Genomic DNA, 19,480 nt, shown 5'->3' with positions numbered 1-19,480 from the left:
GATTAATTTGAGATCAGCATATCATCAGCTGAAGATTCAGGATCCAGACATTTTGAGGACTGCTTTTAGGACTCGGTATGGTCACTACGAGTTCCTTATGATGTCATTTAGGCTGACCAATGCCCCAACAACATTTATGCACATGGTGAATAGCGTATTCCAGCCATATCTTGATTCATATGAATAGTGTTTATTCCATCCAGTCGATCCTTGGGGAGGCCCATAGTTTGTGATACTCCATTCATCTAGGTGCCGCTAATATGTATCAGAATCTGAGGCAGCACTATTGGTGGCGGAGAATTGAGAAGGATATAGAGGAGTATGTGGCTCAGTGCCTGAAATGTCAGCAAGTAAAGTATGAGCATCAGAGGACGGGCAGTTTGCTTTAGAGACTTGAAATGCCTAAGTGGAATTGGGAGCGTGTTACCATGGACTTCGTTGTTGGGCTCCTATGGACTTTGAAGAAATTTGATGCAGTTTGGGTGATTATGGACCGATTGACTAGGTCCACACATTTCATTCTGATTGTGACTACCTATTTTTCAGAGCGGCTTGCTGAGATATATATCCTCGAGATTGTTCGTCTTCACGGTGTGCTGATGTCCATTATTTCTGATCGGGGCATGCAATTCACATAGAGATTCTAGAGGGTCGTACAACATGAGTTAAGCACACGGGTTCGGTTGAGCACATCATTTCACCCCCAGACAGACGGGTAGTTCGAAGGAACCATTCAGATATTAAAGGGATATGGTTCGTGCTTGTGTTATGGATTTCTGGGGTTCTTGGGATCAGTTTCTTTCACTTGTAGAGTTCACCTACAACAACAACAATAACCAATCGAGTATTCAGATGGCTCCTTGTGAGGCCTTATATGGGAGGTGATGTCGTTCTCTAGTTGGTTCGTTTGAGCTGGGTGAGGCTAGATTTTTGGGAACAGATTTGGTTCGAGATGCCTCTGAGAAAGACAAGTTGGTCCAGGATCGGCTTCGTACATCACAGTCTAGGTAGAAGGGTTATGCCAATCGGCGAGTTCATGATGTTGCATTCATGGTTGGAGAGACGGGTTTGCTCAAGGGTTTACTCATGAAGGGTGTGATAAGGTTCGGGAAGAAGGGCAAGTTGAGCCCTAGGTATATTGGTCCTTTTGAGATCCTCGGGAGAGTTGGGGTGGTGGCCTACAAACTTGCATTGCCGCCTAGCTTATCTGCAGTTCACTCGGTGTTCCATGTTTCCAAGTTCTGTAAGTATCACGGTGATCCGTCCCACGATTTAGATTTCATCTCTGTCCAATTGGACAAGGATTTGACTTATGTTGAGGAGCCGGTGGCCATCTTAGACAGACAAGTCTGAAAGTTGAGGTCAAAGAATATTACTTCAGTGAAGGTTCAATGGAGGGGTCAACCAGTTAAGGCGGTGACTTGGGAGACCGATCATGATATGCGTAGCCGTTATCCTCACCTTTTCAGCACTTCAGGTATGTCTCTATACTCGTTCAAGGACGAACATTATTTTTAAGTGGGGGAGGATGTAACGACCCATCTAGTTGTTTTGAGTATTTTAACCTCGTTCCCCTTTTTATTGCCTCCTCTATGTTCAATTGTGGTTATGTGATTTGATGGGGTGGTTGTTTTGGTTTCGGGTGAGTTCGGAGTAAAATGGGATACTTAGTCCCAAGGTTGGAAGTTTAACTTGAAAGAGTTGACCGAAGTTTGACTATTGTATAGACGACTTCAGAATGGAGTTATGATAGTTTCGATAAATTCGTATGGTGATTTTGGACTTCGGAGTAAGTTCAGATATTGATTTGAGGTCCGTAGGTTATTTTAGTTTGAATTGGCGAAAATTGGTAAGTTGAAGGTTGAGAGGTTTGACCGAGAGTTGACTTTATAGATATCGGATCCGAATTCAGGTTTCGGGAGTTGGAGAAGGTCTGTTATTTTATTTATGACTTGTGTGCAAAATTAAAACTCATTCGGAGTTGGTTTGATATCATTCGGCGTTACTTTTAGAAGTTGAAGGTTCATAGATTAAATAAGTTTGAATTAAGGTGCGATTCTTAGATTCGATGTTGCTTGATATGATTTTTAGCCTCGAGTAGGTTTGTTATGTATTTTGGGACTTGATGGTATGTTTGAACGAGTTCCCGGGGGACTCGGGTATGATTCGGATTGAAATTGGGTTCATTTTGGACTTAGGATGATGGCTGATGAACAACTGAGTTATGGTGCAATCACACCTGCGAATGCATGGCCGGAGGTGCGGCACCGCAGAAAGCGGTCCAGTGGCCGAAGGTGCGAAATGGGACTGGGTGATGCTGGGACCGCAGGTTCCGAGGTCCATGTGCCGGTGCGTGTCCGTAGATGCGGATTTTCCTCCGCATAAGCGAAGCTTGGTCAGTTGCCCCAGGACCGCAGGTGCGGTCAGGAGTCCGCAAAAGCGGACTCGCAGAAGCAAACCATGGTCCACATAAGCGGAACCACAGGTGCGAGCTTTGTCCGCAGGAACAGAAATCTCTGGGCTTTAGTTCAGGCCACACATGCGATACATTTTTCGCAAGCGCGGAGTCATAGAAGCGATCCAATGTCCGCAAAAGCGGAATAACTGTGTAGAAATAGAGAATATCAACGGTTAGATTTATCTTTCATACTTTGAGTTGTAGAGCTAAGTTTTGGGCAATTTTGGAAGGGTGTTTTAAGATTTCGATCGAGATAAGTATTTTTTACTCGGATTTGCTTATTATTCATGAATCCATCATTGTTTTTATCATTTAATTAGTGTTTTGAGTTATGAAAATTGAGAATTTTTATAAAAACTTTCTAAACTATAAATTTAGGATTTGAAGGTCGATTTGAGGTCGTAATAGGGTAATTGTTGTATGGATGGACTCATATCGAAATGGATGTTCGAATTTATTTTTTGGGGTCTGAGACACGAGCTCGGGGTTGATCTTTTGAGTTGACTTTTTTATTTTCTGTAAAGATTGCAAGTTTATTATCCAGAATAGTTTTCTATGATTTGTATTTATGGTATTAAGTTATTTTGGCTAGATTCGAGCCGTCCAGAGTTGGATTTCGGAAAATGCTTACTGAAGGGTTGATTTAGCTTGTTTGAGGTAAGTATCTTGCCTAATTTTGTGTGAGGGAACTATCCCTTAGGATTTGGTTGAATGTTCTATATGTGTTATGTGGAAGATGTGTAGGGGAGGTGACGAGTACGTACATGAGCAATATGTGGTATTTGACTGGTTTAAGTTATTTAGACTCATTCCATGCCTTTAATTGAATTGTCATAGCATGTTATATGTTTCATTGTTAATTTACCCTTACACGTGGTAATCTACCCTTACGTACTTTATTTGAGATTGTTAACACTTATTATACCTCTTACTTGTTATTTTGCTCTTATATGCTTTATTGAAGTTATTGCCTATCCTTATTGTCGTGTTACTTCTTTAATTGTTGAATTACCTTACTTGAATTTTTTATTTCATGGAACATCTTCTTGTTGAGTTATTGGTGTTCAAGTTATAAAAGCCGTTATCACATTGAGGTGAAGTTGTTAATTGTTGAGACATCATTCTTGTTGAGTTATTCACTTTTATTTAATTATTGTTAACATTCTTGTACACATTGTGGTTGAGCCATGAGCTATGTTTTGTGGAAACATTTAGTATTATTGACTTTGCGGCAAGTTGTGGTGTGCAGGTGTCCGTTATTTCTGATCGGGGCATTCTGTAAGATCTTATTTTGTTGTGTGTGATTTTTTTAATTTTTAAAGTTATCAAATCTTTAATATCTTAAGTAAATTTATTTACTTTAATTTATTTTTTAACTTACTAAAAAGTATAAATAGTCATCATTTATCTTAATCTACGTTTTTCTATAATTTTTTATTTTTTCTATTATGACTTTTTTATTAATTTCTTACCTTCACATTTATAGCTAATATAGAAGGAAAATTGATTGTTGTATCGGTATATAGATATAAATTAGATTTATCTAAAAGCTATTAGATTTTACTTTGAAAGTGCCAAATGGGATCTTCTCAATATACCATTTGGCTTAAGCTCATGTTTCACTACCCCTTTTAATATACTATTTCTAGTCCATAATAAATAATGTTTTAAAAATTTTGTTAGTCCAAAATAAGTGTCATTTCACATAATCAAGAAAGAATTCAATTTATTTATCCAAATTTACCCTATTTACTTATTCCTAGAAAGTCTTTTAAATTACTCTAATTTTTAATGATAACATTAAATAGATTCAGCAATTAATAAACAGTAAGACGTGAGAATAACTCCCTCACATTTTTATCACATTCTCAAACTGATTGCCATTAATATAATATAATTTGATATAGGAGGCTCACATATGGTTTCTTCAAGACTAATCAATAGTCTTATAAATTGAAAGCTAATAGAGCTACGGTATGCTACTATAACAATTGATGCCGATTTTGATGTTAAGTTTTCTTTGACCAGATCCCAACAGAATAATATGTAAATTTAATTAAGGATTGTTTAGTCACAGTACCTACTTTTTTTTTAGGAGCTGTTATTTTTTTAATGGGTGTGTCAAAGGTAAAAAATCACTTATTATGAACCGTGACGAATAATATATAAATTTTAACTAAGGGTAGTTTAGTCACAATACCTATTTTTTAGGATTTAGTGTTCTCTTAATATGTGTGCCAAAAACTAAAAAAGACACTTATTATGAAAAAGGGAGTAATATAGATAGATTGCTCTTGACATAAGTTTTTAAAAGTTTGTATTTTTATTATGTACCATAAACAATTAAATTTTCCTTCTCTTTTGTTTTCTAATTTTGAGCTCTAAATTTATTTATAAACCTTTCAAATCTATTTGATTCCACCATTATATTCACAAAGTAAATAAGAAAAGGAAAAAAATTACGATATCTCCTGAAATATAACAAAAAGAAACAAATGTAATGATATTTATATACCCAAAAGAATCATACTAAGCTTATAAGCTTATAAACAAAAAGTGTTTGGCTAAACTTATAAGCTGGTCAAACTGGTTTATAAACACCTTTTGACTTATCTACGCGTTTGGCAAACACTCAAAGTGCTTATAAGCCAAGTGCTTATAAGCTAAAATCAGCCATAAGTCATAAGCCGGTCACCCCCAACTTATGGCTTTTCAACTTATAAGAACTTTTAGTTTGACCAACACTTTTACTAGTTTATCCTTAATAATATTTTCTAATTCACAAAATACTTTTCCCAAAATAAATTTCTTAACTTTCTCTTCATTCCATATTCGTTATTAATTCTTTTCTTTACAAAGAAATTTTTAATTTATAATCTTTTGAAAAAGATTCAAGGGTATTTTAGTCATTTTAACAAAAGAATAGCTTATCAGCATTTTTTAATCAAACACATCAACGGCTTATTATCAGTTTCAGCACTTCTATCCAAACACGTAAATGCTTATTTTAAAAATCAGTTTCAGCATTTAAAAAAACTTTTCAGCACTACAACCTTATCAGCTATTTACAATCAGCTAATCCAAACGGGCTCTAATTTTCTTTACCTTCTTCCTTGTCTCTATTGTTTGTTTCCTCACCCACCACTTATTCATCAAAACTTGAAATCACAAAAAGACAGCCCTACGTTATGGATGCAATTCCGATTCCCTACATTTTATCTTTTCTTTTATCAATTAGTTTTTCCTCTTTTTTGAAATTGCGTTATTAATCCTATTCACGCTGTATTTATTGAGATCTCGTTCAAAATTACCTGACAAATCTCATTCTTTAATCCAGATTTTCTAACATTCCATATTTAAAAGAATTCATCATCTTATTCCATATAAAACCAACAAATAAAAAAGAAGTTAGTGGCTGCTAATAATCCATATTACAGTAAATTTTCTCATAATAAGATAAAACAAAGAGTTTGGATGTGAAAATTAATGGTCTTTTACCCAAGATAAATGAGGCCGGAAGATAGCCACCATGACGATTGGAGAAGAGCGTTTTATTCTACTTCCAGTGAATTTGGTGACTTGGCATATCTTGTCCTGCAATAGAAAATATGGAGTAATAAATCTATTCAACAAAAACAAAAATGGAAAAGAGTCGGAAGGAAATAAGCGAGAAAGAGAAAAAATAACAAGAATAACAAAATACACAAGATGCCACACCCAAAAATAAACTACATAGTCAATTAGCCATAGGCGAAGATATTTTACATGTGTAAAGTAAGAAAAGGAAACAAAACAGTTCTTTCAAAAAGGAACAAAGGTCTAAGAAAATGGAATTCGTTGATTTATGTTTCAACGAAATGTTAGAGTGGGGGCATAATCATAAACGTTTGAAGTATGAAAAGTGGTGTCGCGCCCTTTCATTCTCGGTTGTGTCCGTTTTCTTTATTGTTAAAAGAGTACGTAATGGGAACAATTCTAAAAAACATAAAAATTCAGGATAAAAGAAAAATATGAATGTTGGTCAAAGAAAAATGTGATGTCTCCTTTATATAGATATATAGATTACTTACATGAGAGTATATATATTATATTTTAATATGTTTGATCTATTGCGATTGGAATTATTTCTTCGTTCAATGTTCTTTTTATTTTTAGATTTACCTATTAATTCATATAGTATGATTTTTCTCATCATAATTCAAAAACATACATATATCATCTCAAATACGTATAAGCTTTATCCTTCATTCCTTTTACATTTCTATATTTGAAAATTTTGATTTATATGTTTTTATCTGTTTGTTCCTCCTTGATTGTTATTGTGTTATCTATTACTTATTATTTTGCCAAATTGTTATGTAATTTATTTATTAACTTGTTGTAGGCATACAAATTTTATTAAAATTAAATCTATAAAATAATTAGGATAATATTTTAATTCAAGATATATTAGTCCAAACAAATATTATGGACTAATATAATTGAATTAATTATATAATCCAATATATATGGATGAAATAAATAAGGCTTAATCCAATGGACTAGCCCATTTAATTGGGCTAAAGTGATGAGCCCACTTCATTAAGCCTGAGATAGCATATTCCTAGAGGCCCAGTTAGGTGCCATGTGTCAAATGGCGTGGCACGCCAAGTCAAACAGGAGAGCCAATGGGATCGTGTCACGTGTCAAAATGACGAGGCATACCAAGTCAAATTAAAAAGGCCAATGTGTCACGAGCCCAAATTCCCTCTGTAGGATGTCGTGATGACATCTAGTCTCTAAGACTATGTAAGTCTATCAATGCGAAATAACAATAGAAATCTGAAATAAATAAATCTGCAAATTCACATAATTACAACTCCCAAAATCCGGTAGAAATAAGTCACAAGCTTCTAATGATTTATCCTTAATATTTCTATATATCAGAGTCTAAAAAAAATAAGGAAGCAACATAATAAGGATAGAAGGGGACTCCGGAGTCTGCAGACGCTGGCAGATATACCTCGAAGTCTCCTCGTACGGCTAATTCACTGATGCCTGATCTGATAAGATGTACCTGGATCTGCACAAAAAGATGTGCAGAAGCGTAGTATGAGTACACCACAGCAGTACCCAGTAAGTGACAAGCCTAACCTTGGTAGAGTAGTGACGAGGTCAGGTGAGGCCCTACAGAAATAATAAACGACATGGTGAAATGTTTAACAATATAATAACAATAAATAACAATAAAAATAAATTAAGTAAGTAGTATGTCACCATTAAATTATACAGAATAAGGGCAAATAATACCTCGCGGAAAGAAAAGAGAAATTTACAACTTTAAGAAAAATTACGACAATAATCAAAGGCAAATGTAGCCATAAAGAAATATCAACAAGGGCACTCCCGAGGTACCGTCTCATAGTACAATCATAAATAAATTCATAATATCTCATTTTTCCTTATATCACCGCGGGAGCCTTCAAATTAAATTTTAAAGAAAATATTTTTCCTGAAATAGCATCCCGCGTTTTAGCCACCCTTATCACACCGCATGACTTCTAGAAGTTCCCCTACTAGCCATGTGTATCAAGCCACCCTTATCTCACCGCATGCGTTTCAACACCCAAACCTTATACCACCGCATGCATATCAATATCACAATATTTCACAATTTGCACCTCAAGTGCCCAAATATTTTAACTTGCCAAAATAAATCAACAACAATATTTTTCAACAATAAAGAGCTCACTGCTCATGCCAAAATAAATCAATAACAATATTTTTCATAATAAAGAGCTCACGGCTCCATCACAATGAGTACGAAAATCTCACAAAATATTCAGCAAAAATAATATTTCACAAATTTAACACCTTGTCTAAATATCAAATTTTTAAATATAAAATACTTCATTTTTAATAATATTTAAATTAAGAATCCATCCTTCAAGTAATGCACAAAATAAAAGAAACAGAATTTCAACTACAGGTAAAACACTTAGCAGGAATAGGTCAGACAAATTTAAAATATGAAAATATATTAATGATGAAGAATATAACAGAATAAAATAATTTAATTAATATGCAACAGTGCTCTACACAATTTAAAGACATAATCTTCCATATTTAGCCCGCGTACACACTCGTCACCTCGTGTACATGACTTTCAACACATCAACATTTTCATATCAATACCAATCCTAAGAGGAATTTCCCCCACACAAGGTTAGACAAGTCACTTACCTCAAACCACGCTCAATCAGTCAAGTAGTATGCCTTTTTCCTCAATTTTTCGACTCCGATCGGCTCGAATTTAGTCATAAATTAATTCGATTCAATCAATACAAATTATAGGAATACATTCCATATGAAAATATAAATTTTCTAACAAAATCCGAAATTTAACCCAAAAATTGCCTGTGGGGCCTACATCTCGGAATACGATAAAACTCATAAAATCCGATAACCCATTCAATTACGAGTCCAACCATACTAGTTTCACTCAAATCCGACTTCGAATCGACACCGAAATCTCAAATATTCGTTTTATGAGATTTCTAAAAATTTTCCCAAATTTCCATGTCAAAACTTTAATTAAATTATGTAAACAATAATATATTCATGTATATTGACCAAATCCGAATTAGAATTACTTACCCCAATGTGTTTCCTTATAAATCTCTCAAATATCGCTTCTCCCAAAGCTCCAATTTGTCAAAAATGGAAAAATGGGATGAAACCCTCGTTTTATAACTTAAAGTCTCTGCCCAGGTGCTGCCCTCGATTTCCTGACCTCGATTTCCTGCCCTCGATTTCCTAACCTCGATTTCCTGACTTCGATTTCCTGAGCTCAATTTCTGACTTCGATTTCCTGAGCTCGATTTCCTTACCTCGATTTTGACCTCGATTTTGATCTCGATTTTGACCACGATTTTTGACAAGTGAAGGAAACCAGATCATCCAAAAACCAGTAAGCTCAACTTCAGCTGTCTCCCAACTTCAATTCTTGATCCGTTAACCATCCAAAACTCACCCGAGGTCCTCAGAACCTCAACCAAATACACCATCAAGTCCTAAAACATCATACGAACTTAGTTGATACCTCAAATCACATAAAACAATGCTAAAACCACGAATCATACCCCTATTCAAACTTAAGGAACTTAAGAATTTTTAACTTTTACATTCGATGCCGAAACCTATCAAATCAAGTCCGATTGACCTCAAATTTTGCATACAAGTCATAAATGATATAACGGAGCTCTGAAAATTTTCATAACTGAATTTCGACTCCGATATCAAAAAGTGAATTCCTCAGTCAAACTTCCCAAAAAATCAACTTTCGCCATTTCAAGCCAAATTCCTTTACGAACTTCAAAAAATATTTCCGGACACGCTCCTAAGTCCAAAATCACGATAAGGAGCTATTGGAATCATCAAAACTCTATTTCGGGGTCGTTTACACATATATCGACATCCAGTCACTATTTCAACTTAAACTTTAAACCTTTTAAGTGTTCCAATTCATTCCTAAAACCTCACCGAACCCAAACTAATCACCCTGGAAAGCCACATAACAAATGTAAAGCATAAATTGAATAGTAAATGGGGGGAATGGGGCTACAACTCTCAAAACGACTGGCCAGGTTGTTACATTCTCCCCCTCTTAAACAAATGTTCATCCTCGAACAGGTTTAGAATTATACCTAGAGTGGTGAAAAGATGAGGATAACAGCTACGCATATCATGCTAGGTCTCCCAAGTCGCCTCCTCGACCGGATGACCCCTCCAATGTACTTTCACTGAAGCAATGCTCTTTGTTCTTAGCTTTCTAACTTGTCTATCCAAAATGGCCACTGGTTCCTAGACATAAGATAGATCCTTGTCCAACTGGACTGAGCTGAAGTTTAACATATGAGAAGGATCGCCGTGATACTTCCGGAGCATAGAAACATGGAACACTGGATGAACTGCAGAGAGATTAGGTGGTAGTGCAAGTCTTTAAGCTACCTTTCCAACTCTCTCAAGAATCTCAAAAGGTACGTTATACCTCGGGCTCAACTTGCCCTTATTTCCGAACCTCATAACACCCTTTATAGGCAAAATCCAGAGCAAGACCCGCTCACCAACCATGAATGCAACATCACGAACCTTCTGATCCGCATAACATTTTTGTTTAGATTGGGCTGTACGGAGTTGATCCTAAATCAACTTAACCTTTTCCAAAGCATCCTGAACCAGATCGGTACCCAATAGTCTAGCCTCGCCCGGTTCGAACCAACCCATTGAGACTGGCACCGCCTACCAAACAAGGCTCATACGAAGCTATCTGAATGCTTGACTGATAACTGTTATTGTAGGCAAACTCCGCAAGTGGCAAGAACTGATCCCAAGCACCACTAAAATCCATCATACACACACGAAGCATATCCTCTAATATCTGAATAGTGTGCTCGGACTGTCCGTCCGTTTAAGGGTGAAATGTTATACTCAACTCTACCCGAGTACCTAACTCTCGCTGTACAGCTCTCTAGAAACGTGATGTAAACTGTGTACCCCGGTCAGAGATGATAGATACCGATACGCCATGAAGCCTAACAATCTCGCGAATGTAAACCTGAGCCAGCTGCTCCGAAGAGTAAGTAGTAACCACAGGAATGAAATGAGCTTACTTGGTCAATCTATCCACAATCTCCCAAACTTCATCGAACTTCCTATGAGTCCGTGGGAGCCCAACAACGAAATCCATAGTTATTTGCTCCCATTTCCACTCTGGAATCTCTAACTTCTGAAGCAATCCACCAGGTCACTGATGCTCATATTTCACCTGCTGACAATTTAGGCACCGAGCTACATATTCCACTATGTCTTTCTTCATCCGCCTCCACTAATAGTGCTGTCTCAAGTCCTGATACATCTTCGCGGCACCTGGATGAATGGAGTACCGTGAACTGTGAGCCTCATGGAGAATCAACACACGCAAACCATCTACATTAGGCACACATAGCCTTCCCTACATTCGTAATACATCGTCAGCTCTAATAGTGACCTCCTTGGTGTCACCGTGATGAACTGTATCCTTAAGGACAAACAAATGGGGGTCATCATACTGACACTCTATGATACGATTATAAAGAGAAGACTGAGAAATCACATATGCCAAAACTCGGCTCGGCTCGGAAATATCCAATCTAACAAACTGGTTGGCCAAGGCCTGAACATCCAAGGCTAAAGGCCTCTCTACTACTGGTAAGTATGCTACGCTGCCCAAACTCTTCGCCTTATGACTCAAGGCATCAGCCACCACATTGGCCTTTTCGGGATGATAGAGAATGGTGATATCATAATCTGTAAGAAACTCCAACCACCTCCGCTACCGCAAATTTAGATCCTTCTATTTAAACAGATGTTGTAGACTCTGGTGATCGGTATAAACCTCACAATGGACACCGTACAAATAATGCCACCAAATCTTCAAGGCATGAACAATAGCTTCTAACTCAAAGTCATGGACTGGATAATTCTTCTCATGTACCTTTAATTGTCTGGACGCATAGGTAATTACCCTACCGTCTTGTATCAACACTGTGCCGAGACCAATGCGTGACGCATCACAATACATAGTATAAGACCCTAAACTCGTAGGCAATACCAATACTAGGGCTGTAGTCAAAGTTGTCTTCAGCTTTTCAAATCTCTCCTCACATTCCTCGGTCCACCTGAACGGAGCACCCTTCTAGGTCAATTTGGTCATAGGTGCAGCAATAGAAGAGAAACCTTCTACAAATTGGCGATAGTACCCCGCCAAGCCAAGAAAATTCTGGATCTCAGTAGTTGATGACGGTCTGGGCCAACTCTACACTGCTTCAATTTTCTTCGGATCTACTTGGATCCCCTTGTTTGTTACCATATGACCCAAAAATCCAACCGAACCAAGCCAGAATTCACACTTTGAAAATTTTGCATACAACTTCTTTTCTCTCAAAGTCTGAAGCACAGTCCTTAGGTGTTGTTCATGATCTTCCCAATTTTGTGAATACACTAGAATGTCGTTAATAAACATAATGACGAAAGAATCAAGATAGGGCCAAAATACACTATTCATTAAGTGCATAAATGTTGTTGGGGCATTGGTCAGCCCAAAAGACATCACCAAGAACTCAATAAACACAATGATAAAAGAATCAAGATACGGCCAAAATACACTATTCATTAAGTGCATAAATGTTGTTGGGGTGTTGGTCAGCCCAAACGACATCACTAAGAACTCGTAATGACTAGACCGAGTCCGAAAAGTAGTCTTTGGGATATCTGGTTCCTGAATCTTCAACTGATGATAGCCTGAACGCAAGTCGATCTTAGAGAATACTCTAGCACCGTGAAGCTGATCAAATAGGTCTTCAATACGTGGTAATGGATACATGTTGTTCACTGTAAACTTTTTCAGTTGGCAGTTCTCAATACACATCCGCATAGAGCCATCCTTCTTCTTCACAAATAAGACACGAGCACCCCAAGGTGATACACTAGGCCGAATGAAGCCCTTTTCAAGTAACTCCTGTAACTACTCTTTTAATTCTTTCAATTCTGCTGGGGCCATATGATATGGTGGAATAGAAATGGGTTGTGTGCCCGGCAACATATAAATGCCAAAGTCAATATCCTTGCCGGGTGGCATACCCGGAAGATCTGCGGGAAATACATCAGGAAAATCCCATACTACAGGAACTGACTCCACGGTAGGAGTATCAATACTAACATCTCTCACATAGGCCAGATACGCATCGCACCCCTTCCCAACCATTTGTTTAGCCTTAAGAAATGAAACAACCATGTTAGGAACATGATCCAAGGTACCTCTTCACTCTAGCCGCAGTAGACCTGGCATAGCCAACATCACTGTTTTGGCATAACAATCAAGAATAGCGTGATAGGGCAACAACCAGTCCATGTCCAAAATAATATCAAAATCCACCATACTGAGCAATAATAAATCAGCTCTGGTCTCAAAACCACTGATAACAATCAAACACGACCTATACACACTGTCAACAATAATAGATTCACCCACGGGTGTAGATACATAAACAAAAGAACTCAAAGAATCATGGGATACGCCCAAATACAAGGCAAAATAATATGACACATAAGAATAAGTGGAGCCTGGATCAAATAAGACAGATGCATCTTTATGACAGACCAGAACAATACCTGTGATAACAGAATCGGATGCAACTGCCTCTGTCCTAGTAGGAAGGGCATAATATCTGGCCTGGCCTCCCCCTCTAGGGCGACCTCTACCTGTCCGACCTCCACTTCCAGATGGCTATGCAGGTGGAGTAGCAACTAGTGTAGTAATCATGGCCTGAGAAGCTCGAGGGCCATATGGAATGAGTGGGGCCTGAGAAATCTGTGGAGGTACGCCCCTCTTAAATCTGGGGCAATCCATCATTATATGACGAGTGTCACCACACTCAAAACAAGCCCTCGGAGGACGTGGCTACTGAGATTGGCTCGAGCCTGATCGGCTAGACTGGCCGCTAAAAGCACCCTAGGCAGAAGGTACAGTAGACATTGGCAGTGCATAATATGGAACTTGGGGTCTGGGAGTAGCCGGAATACTACTGGTAGCTGGAAGTGCTGAATGAATTGGACAGCTCACATAGCTTCTAACATGACGGGCTGCAGCTGGGGCACGAGAACTATTATATGTGCCCAAATCCCGAGGTCTCTTAGCTTCCCTAACTTCTCTCTCTGGAGTTTGCATACCCTCCAATCTCCTAGAAATTGACACCACCTGTTGGTATGTGATGTCCATCTCTAGTTCTCGGGCCATACTGAATTTGATACTAGGGTGGAGCCCCTTGATAAATCGACGAACCCACTCTAGAACAATAGCAAACAAGGCTGGTACATGCCTAGCCAAATTACTGAATCAGACCGCATACTTTGACACAATCATAGCCCCCTGGCGCAACAGCTCAAACTCTGCACGCTATGCATCCTTGAGACTCTGAGGAACATACTTCCTCAAAAACATATCTGAAAATTGAGTCCAAGTGAGTGAATTTGCCTCAACCGGACTATCCCTCTAAGCTGGAATACCGTGAAAGAAACCCCACTGGAATCCACAATACCCAAAGTACGGAGGATACAGTGACATTCCTTAAGAAAACCCTGAGCATCCACTGAAGCTAAACCGCTGAATGTAGGAGGGTGGTACTTCTTGTACCTCCCGAGCCTGAGTTGCTCCCCCTCTGAAACTGCTGTCCTAACCTCGGGCAAAACTTGGAAAACTGGCTGCACTGGTATAGCTTCTGGGGCATGGTCAACTTGGGCCCGTGGCTCTGGGGTACGGGCGACGGGAGTCTGTGCTCCTCCCCCGACTTGAGATGTGGCAGGAAGCAAGTGGAATTAACCCTGCCTGAGCTAGAGTGCCAAACATGGTGAAACACTTGGCAAGAGTCTCCTAAAGTGCAGGAGTAGTAACAGGCATCTCTGGTGTATGCTCTCCAACTGGAGCTACTGGTGGCTCTGCTGCAGCACCTCGTGCAGGTGCTCTGGCTGCACCACGTGGTCTTCCTCGGTCTCTGGCAGGGCCTCTGCCCCGGCCCCGATCTCTTGCGGCTCCAACAGGGGTGCGGATGTCCGATCATCGGATCCAGTTGTGCTGTCCTCACCATTTATGAAAGAATAGAAAGACAATGGTTTAGAACTTCGAAGTCAACAAATGTGCACGATAAGGACTCAAATAAGTGAACATTTTTCTAACAGTTACATAGCCTCCCGAAGATAAGTAGAGATATCTCCGTACGGATTCGCGAGACTCTACTAAACTTGCTTGTGACTCATAACACCTATGAACCTAGAGCTCTGATACAAACTTGTCACGAACCCAAATTCCCTCCGTAGGATGTCGTGATGATACCTAGTCTCTAAGACTAGGTAAGCCTATCAATGTGGAACAACAATAGAAATCTGAAATAAATAAATCTGCAAATTCACATAATTGTAACTCCAAAAACCCGATAGAAATAAGTTACAAGCTTCTAAAGATTTATCCTCAATATCTCTATATATCAGAATCTAAAGAAAATAAGGAAGCAACATAATAAGGATAGAAGGGGATTCTTGAGTCTGCGGACGCTGGCAGATATACTTCAAAGTCTCCTAGCATGGCTAATTCACTGATGCTTGGTCTGATAAGATGTACCTGGATCTTCACAAAAGATGTCCAGAAGCGTAGTATGAGTACACCATAGCGGTACCCAGTAAGTGCCAAGACTAACCTCGGTAGAGTAGTGACGAGGTTAGGTCAGGCCCTGCAGAAATAATAAAAGACATTGTGAAATGTTTAACAATATAATAAGAATAAATAACAATGAAAATGAATTCAGTAAGTAATATGTCGCCATTAAATTACACGGAAAAAGGGCAAATAATACCTCGCGGAAAGAAAATAGAAATTTATAACTTTAAAAACAATCACGACAATAATCAAAGGCAAATGCAGCCATAAAGAAATGTCAACAAGGGAACTCCCGAGGTACCTCCTCGTAGTCCCAAATCATAAATAAATTCACAATATCTCATTTTTCTTTATATCACCGCGAGAGCCTTCACATTAAATTTTAAAGAAACTATTTTTCCCGAAATAGCATCCCCCGTTCTAGCTACCCTTATCACACCACATGACTTCTAGTAGTTCCCCTACTAGACACGCGTATCAAGCCACCCTTATCTCACCGCATGCGTTTCAACACCCAAACCTTATAGCACCGCATATGTATCAATATCACAATTTGCACCTCAAGTGCCCAAATATTTCAACTTTCCAAAATAAATCAACAACAATATCTTTTCACAATAAAGAGCTCACTGCTCATGCCGAAATAAATCAACAATACTTTCCATAATAAAGAGCTCACAGCTCCATCACAATGAGTACGAAAATCTCACAAAATATTTAGCAAAAATAATATTTTACAAATTTAACACCTTGTCTAATTATCAAATTTTTAAATGTAAAATACTTCATTTTTAATAATATTTAAATTAAGAATCCATCCTTCAATTAATGCACAAAACAAAAGAAACAGATTTTCAACTACAGGTAACACTTAGCAGAAACATGTTAGGCAAATTTAAAATACGAAAACATATTAATGATGATGAATATAACAGAATAAATTAATTTAATTAATATGCAACAGTGCTCTACACAATTTAAAGACATAATCTTCCACATTTAGCCCGTGTACACACTCGTTATCTCGTATACACGACTTTTAACACACCAACATTTTCATATCAATACTAATCCTAAGGGTAATTTTCCCCACACAAGGTTAGACAAGTCACTTGCCTCAAACCACGCTCAATCAGTCAAGTAGTATGCCTTTTTCCTCGATTTTTTGACTCCGATCGGCTCGAATTTAGTCATGATTAATTTGATTCAATCAATACAAATTATAGGAATAAATTCCATATGAAAATATAATTTTCTACAAAATCCAAAATTTAACCCAAAAATCGCCTGTGGAGCCCACGTCTCGGAATCTGACGAAACTCACAAAATCCGACAACCCATTCAATTACGAGTCCAACCATACTAGTTTCACTCAAATCCGACTTTGAATCGATACCGAAATCTCAAAAATTTATTTTATAAGATTTCTAAAATTTTACCCAAATTTTCATCTCAAAACACTAATTACATGATGGAAAAAAAAAGATATATTCATGTATATTGACCAAATACGAGTTAGAATCACTTACCCCAATGTGTTTCCTAGAAAATATCTCAAACATCGCCTCTCCCAAAGCTCCAATTTGTCAAAAATGGAAAAATGGGATGAACCCCCCGTTTTATAACTTAAAGTCTCTGCCCAGGCGCTGCCCTCGATTTCCTGACCTCGATTTTGACCTCGATTTTTTTACCTCAATTGTTTTTTTACCTCGATTTTTGACAGATGAAGGAAACTAGATCAGCTAAAAACCACCAAGCTCAACTTCAGCAGTCTCCCAACTTCAATTCTTGATCCGTTAACCATCCGAAACTCACCCGAGGCCCTCGGGATCTCAACCAAATGCACCAACAAGTTTTATAACATCATACGAACTTAGTTGAAACCTTAAATCACATAAAATAATGCTAAAACCACGAAGCATACACAATTCAAGCTTAAGGAACTTAAGAATTTCCAACTTCTACATTCGATGCCGAAACATATCAAATCAAGTCCGATTGACCTCAAATTTTGCACACGAGTCATAAATGATATAACGGGGCTGGGAAAATTTTCAGAACTGGATTTCGACCCCTATATCAAAAAGCCAACTCCTCGGTCAAACTTCCCAAAAATTCAACTTTCGCCATTTCAAGCCAAATTCCACTACGGGCTTAAAATTTTTTTTGGACACGCTTCTAAGTCCAAAATCACCATACGGAGCTATTGGAATCATCAAAACTCTATTCCGGGGTCGTTTACACATAAGTCGACATCCGGTCACTATTTCAACTTAAACTTTAAACCTTGGAACTAAGTGTTCCAATTCATTCCTAAAACGTCACCGGACCCAAACTAATCACCACAGCAAGTCACATAACAAATGTAAAGCATAAATTGAGTAGTAAATGGGGTAATGGGGCTACGACTCTCAAAACGACCGGTTGGGTCGTGGCACAATAAAACCGCGCCACATGAGCCAATGACATGTTCAGAGCAATCAAATGCGGCATTGTCACACTTCAATTTTATTAGTCCGAACGAGTTTGTTCTTATCATAACGTTTCCCTCCCACAACTATAAATAGGGGTCTTCATAACCCAGAAAAGGGCCATAAGTTATAACAAGAAGAAACAAGGGAGCTCGTGGATCAAAGGCCACAATTCTCTACAAACTGCAAGTGTTCAAGAATTCAAGATCAAGAATGAAGTCAAATTAAATACAAGGCGTTCAAGATCAAGACTACTTGTTCGTGATATAATTCATGGAAACAATCAAAGTGTTCGCGACGGATAAATCAAATTCAAATCCTAGATCAAGCTCAAAGGCCCTTGAATTTATATTGGAAAAGTAGAATCAGAGGAATCATAGAGATTGTAACACTCAAATTACTCGAAATCAAATACTACGATTGTTGCAATATTTTCCAGTCTCGATTATTTTCTCGACGCAATTTTATTGTCTACAAATTCTGGCATGCCCAGTGGGACAATCTCTACCTCTCATCTCAATTTTTCAATCAACAAAGTTTAAGAACATCGAAATGGCTTCAAAGAGAATCAACCCCAAATCAACTTCCACCAAGGCTGCTAATTCCAGGTTCTACGCTGATGTAGAAAGAATCATCGATGTTACCTTTGGAAGCTTTGGACCAACTACAAGGAGCAAGGCAAGCTCTTCATCCTCAAAAGGAGAATCTTCCACAAATGCACCCAAAGGAGGAAGCGATGTTACTAAAAAGATTAAGAAAACTCTTACTCTACCTGACCACTACAGATCCAAGAACTCTCATGTAAAGGAATATGATGATGCTTCAAGTGATGGATCCTCTCCACTTACATCGCATAGCTTGAGCTAATCAAGGATCAATTTGTATGATAATCCATGCTACTCTCCATCGTCCACAATAATCATGTAAGCCATAGTGACAAACACTTCATCTGTAGAGGAGCAGTTGGCAAACTTGACGAAACCAATCATTGCCTTGACCAAGTGCATGCAAAATCAAGATGCTAGAATTGTCAAGTTAACAGACAGGGTGGGAATCTTAATGGAAGAAGAATTCACCCAGGTACCTGGAAAGCTCCCAGGGGTTCCAGAGAGTAATTCTCCCCCAAGACAAGTTGCATTCGCTAAGGCTATCCCTATCTCATCTGAAGGGATGATTCGAATCGATCAAATAAAGGATTTCATTGAAGGAACTATTAAAAATAAGTATGAAGTTGCTGCCAAGTCCTCTCTTACATATGCAAAGCCTTATACTGCAAGGATCGATATCTTGAAGATGCATACTGGCTATCAACCTCCAAAGTTT

Source organism: Nicotiana tomentosiformis, chromosome 3 (assembly GCF_000390325.3).
Source record: "Nicotiana tomentosiformis chromosome 3, ASM39032v3, whole genome shotgun sequence".
NCBI lineage: Eukaryota > Viridiplantae > Streptophyta > Magnoliopsida > Solanales > Solanaceae > Nicotiana > Nicotiana tomentosiformis.
This window is presented reverse-complemented; position numbering follows the sequence as displayed.